Here is a 5,365-nt window from a genome sequence, read left to right as displayed (position 1 = left end):
TTGTGTGAGTACAAAAATTGTGGTAAAAATAAGCAAGATATTAAAGAATGAGTACACAAACTGTGGTCAAAATAAGCACTATATTTATTTCATATTTGTATACAATTACACCATAGCTTCTGTTGGTGGTTGGACCCATCTGCTCCCTTCTCTCACTCTAGCTTGCAACCAACGTGCAACTCCTCGACTCCCTATGGATGCTTTCCAAGCACTATGCCTTCTATTCTTTGATACGATTTGAACTGCTTTTGCAAGTTCTGATGCCTTTTCCTTTTCAAACTTCAAAGTCCTTCCTAGTAGACATCTAAAAGACCAGTCGAATAGCTCATGCAATGCATTGCTACGAGTGACACCACCACCATACCTTGAGTTCTTGAAGTAGGCTGCCTTGGCTCTATAGTGCGACTTCTCCATGCCTTGGTATTCCAAATAGACAAAGGGCCCCAATTTTGTACAAACCATGGTCCGTGTGCATAGAGAATATGGTGCAAACATGATGAGAATCATTTCAGCGAGACAAAAACCATTTATAAAGCAAGTGTTAAATATTACGATGGTGCCAAGATTACCATGTAATGCGTAATGTGCGACTTCCCCCATGCTTTCACCATTAATTGCATAAACTCTTTCACGGCCATCCTAAACCTTTCATAATGCATCTCATTGATTTGAACCTGGCGAAGCAATTTTATTAATGCATCTACCTTTGTCCATACTTTAGCTCTCAAAGTTGCTACTTGAGGATGAGAAGCCTTATTGGTCATGCATTCACACAATGCTTTCCAGTATTCCCAAAGCACATTGCTTTGAGACAATGTATGTTTGTCTTTGTTGAGATTGTGGCGGTTTAATAGAAATCTCCTGCCTTCCCTCCATCCATGGACATTTTTGCAGGAAGATTCTGTGTTGCCCCAAAGATTTTCTTATCCTCCTTAAGTTTGACATCTCCTCCATGGAATCCCATCTCTGACAACAACTTCTCAGCTTTTGCAATGCACCATGCAAATACTTCTTGCGGAATTAAATTCCAAGCATAAATAAGATGAAAATACAACAACTTATCAAAGTACGTGTAGTTCTACATGTAAAGTACATATGTGTACTCTCTCAAGTGGGATGGGCAAGATGGGATCCCACTTTGGATCCTTCTTGTTGCAATTGGGAGCTTGTGTTTGGTTGCACGATAGAATGCCATTCTCCCATTATAAGCCAACCTTTTGCTTACGTTGTGAACACATGTAATAAAAAGGCATGTGTTCATTGCATTTGCCCCTGTATCACAACCATGCAAGAACTTGAGGGTTTTCAAATCACCAGCAAGATGCCATTCAACTCAAAATGTTCCATGGCCATCGACTATCAATGTTTGCCCTTCCTCTTGTCTTCAGATCGTTGATGGGATTCCTGTTCTATCTAGAACCCACTTCAATGTCTCATGGCACTCTTTTGGAGTCTCAAATGCTGTAAACCACCATATATTTTTCTCTGATTGCATTGAGATATCTTGCTCTACTTCTTCATTCCCTTGAACAAAGGCTAAGGCTTTATTCATAATGTAGATGCTCACTCTCTCTAACTTGTGTCCTTTCACCAATTGAGCTTCATCCATTTTGATGACAAATATGAGCTTTCCATTGCAATTTGTACAACAAAAGAGAGAAATCGTTAGGATAAACATGATATAGGAAATGAACTAAGTAAAGTCCAATGCTATGATGGATTTCCTCTTACCATCTTCTCTCATGCCATAGAATTTGGCCATTGCTTGTTGTAGTTTCTCAACATCTAAGTAGACATTATTGAAAGCTTTCATCTCAAAGGTTTGCAAGCCAGATTTCTTTTTACTCTTCCAAGTCATTGTGCCCCTTACGCAATGGTACCCTCCAAGCATTTCTCTTGCACATTGGTTTGTTTCTCGCCATGCATGTCTCATAGACCAAGGTGTGGGTAGGGGCACTATAGACTTCTTATACTTTCCCAAAATAGCAGACTTGAAAATTTTGAAAATAGATGTGTAAGCTTCATGACTTACACCGGCAGTATCACAAGCTACAAGCATCTCCTTTGCATCCACAATATCCTTGAAGTCCTTGATCACCTCTTCAGCAACTTGCACACATAGGCGCTTGTGTCTTGGGTCCCTTAGTATCCCAATGACATTGCTTGACTTCAATAAACTAGTGAGAGCATATGAACAGTCAATATCATCCCTTTCCGTTCTTCCCATCACATCTTCCATGAAGTTCCTAAAGAAGAACACAAGAAAAACTTAGTCACAAATAGTGTAGTGCAAAAGAGTGTAATTTCATTGGAACATTTGATAACCAACCTTGTAGCCTAGACTCTACTCTTTCTAGCACCACGAGTGGATGCCAATGCATCCATGTTATGTAAGTACCTTCTTTTCCTCTCCTTCAATCCCAAAGGTGTTTCTTTCATCTTTTGCACTCATTCTTCTACCTTCTCTCATTCCTTCTCTATGGCTCATCAAACTTGATTGTATATATATCTTTCCAAGACTTTTTTGGATTCAGCTATGACGCTTCTAATTTATGTCGCTCCAAGTCCAATGCATTTCGCTCCAAGTCCAATGCTTTGGCTTTATCATGAAGATCCTGCTTCTTCCTTTGAAGATCGTGCATAGAGTTATGCATTGCAACAATGGTAATGTTTCCTAAATGTGCTAGTATCTCTACTTGGGCTTTGCACATCTCACTTGCCTGCATAGCCATTGACTGAGCATTGTTTAACCAATTGCAACAATAACCAAGCAACCTCGCATGTCCATTTTCAACAAACCAAACTTGCTCATGCATTGTATGGAAAGGAGGGCTCTTTTGGTTAGCAGGATCTAAAGGATACAAGGATCGTTCTACCCAAAGGTTGAGATGCTTCTTTCCTTGCGAACGAAGACTGTGGATTTTAGAAGCTCCCCTCAATACCAGACTACGTGTGCTTGCATATATAGCCTCCAACTATAAGTGAACCTAGTACTTGTTGGAGACATTCTCGAATGGTGCCATGACTAAAGGAGTGTAGAGAAGGAGAAGGTGTGGAGATGCAGGCTTGAAAGAGTAGCACGCAAGAAGAGGGAGGGCAAGGAGGAGGAGGGATGGGGGAGGGAGGATCAATAGTTGAAGAGGAGGAAAGGGGGGCAAACAAACACAGGTGTGGAGGATGAGGAGGAGTAGGTGTGGAGGAGGAGGGAGGGAGGAGGGAGGAGCAGGAGGGAGGGGGGAGGAGAAGTAGCAGTGGAGGAGGAGGGAGGGGGAGGGGAGGAGGAGCAGGTGTGGAGGAGGGAGGGAGGGAGGGGGAGGGCAGGAGGAGCAGGCATGGAGGAGGGAGGGAGGGAGGGGGAGGAAGAGGAAGGGGGAGGAGTGAGTGAGGATAGGGAGGGGGAGGAGGGGGGAGGGGGAGGAGGGAGGCGGAGGAGGAGGGAGGGGGAGGAGAGAGGGGAGGGAGGGAGGGGGACGGAGGAGGGGGAGGGAGGGAGGAGAGAGAAGGAGGGAGGGAGGAGAGAGAAGGAGGGAGGGAATTCAAAGTTTGAAATTTGAATTTTGAAATTTTTGGTTCCCCCACCTAGGAGTAAGAGTTGTGTAAGAGGTGTAAGAGGTGGGGTCACTTTTGGGCTTAGCCTACCTAGGTGAGGGGGGGTTAGGACTTTTTGGGACCTACCTTGGCCCTTTCATTAGGACTAATCCATTCCTTATGAGGCCTTTTTGAGACCCAAATTCTCCCCTAATGATTATTTTTTAAATAAAAAGGTGTTGAATTCTTGGATGATTCTTTGCATTGTTGGTGTAGGCATTCTTTGCATGACAAATTGTGTGATCTTGTTTTTGTCATTTTGTCCAAAGGTATCATTTACTATTGTTTATTGGACTATATGCCAAATCTTTATTGTTTTTTTTCCTTTATAAAATCTTATAGTTAATCGTTCCTTTTCTTTTTTTTCACATGTAGTTGTACCTTTAAAAAATCGAGTTGGTTCCTTGTCTTTTTCTTTTGCCATTAGTATGACTACTTTGAGTAGTTCTATGAACAAGCTAATTTGTATGGAAATCCATCTAATTTTGTATTATTATTGAAGATGCTTGTTTTTGCTTCCTTTGTGGTTTTTTTCCATACAAAGATTACATACATATAAAATAAATAAATTCAGCTCAAAATATTCCAATATTTATGCTTAGGACAATTGTAATGCTAATGTTTCTAGCAAAGGTTTCAATTATTATTCTTGTTTTAGTGGTAGGTTCAAAGTCGAGACATATATCATATATGATTTGCAATGGAGTTGGGCGGAAGTGTTGATTGTATTTAACAAATTCCATTTTGTGCTACTGAAACACTCATGCATGTGAGATATTCATCATAGATCTATACCTCATGTAGGCCATGTACAAAATCCAAGGAGAGAAATATTTGTAAACAATTTGTTGCTTGATTTTCATTATTGTGCAAGCATGTAAGAAATTTTTGGATTATTACAATTTGAAGTTGGTTTGATGTCAAATTTGTTAGTGTCCAGAGTTTAAGAGAATCAAATCGGCAGTCACTTTCTATATATTGGTAATTTGTGACACTACATAGAAGGTGTTGATACATGACACTATCAATTGATTCATATTATTTCATCTATGAGTATTATGAGTAGGTATGTTATAATTTCAACTTGATACTGCAGATGTTGCAAAATTTTACAGTTTAATAATCAAAATATCTTTTGAGTATTTCCAAATACATAATACCACGTGCAAATGATAGTATGTCAAAAAGGCAAGAAAATGTGAAATTCATCTTATATGATTTTGAGTATCAATAAAACTATGATAGTCTTGAGTTTTTCTTTTACTTTTGTCTTTCAGTATTTTGTCCACATTGATGTCCGAACAATGATTTATACAACTACTATTTTGTCTTGTTGGTATAGATGTATCCAATTTGTTAATAACAAGCTGCCAAATGTCAAGGTAAACTTGCCACTAACTTTAGACTAGGAAAATTTTCCATCAAAACTACTTTTCTTCTTTATGAAAGAACTCATTGATTGGAGTATCTATTCCAAGTATAGGAAATATCCAATAGTCTTTAAAGTTGACTTAAATAAGATTGCCATTATTAGTCATGAAATTGATGTCCTCAGCTTGCACATAATTTGGACTGTGCATGCAATTGAAAGTGTCTTTTCCTATTTTTTGTATTGTGGTATGGCTCTTCTTGAGAGCAATTAGTATTAAAAGAATTATCTATTTGCATAAATCATAATAGCCTAGAGAACTATACAAAAGGAAGCACTTATTAAAACTAAGCAGTTGGTAGTAGTCCTTGTGTTAAAAACTTATTATAACTCATTGAAACTTATAAC

The sequence above is a fragment of the Dipteris shenzhenensis genome, chromosome 19, assembly GCF_047967505.1.
Source record: "Dipteris shenzhenensis isolate YYH24624 ecotype China chromosome 19, Dip_SZ_1.0, whole genome shotgun sequence".
NCBI lineage: Eukaryota > Viridiplantae > Streptophyta > Polypodiopsida > Gleicheniales > Dipteridaceae > Dipteris > Dipteris shenzhenensis.
This window is presented reverse-complemented; position numbering follows the sequence as displayed.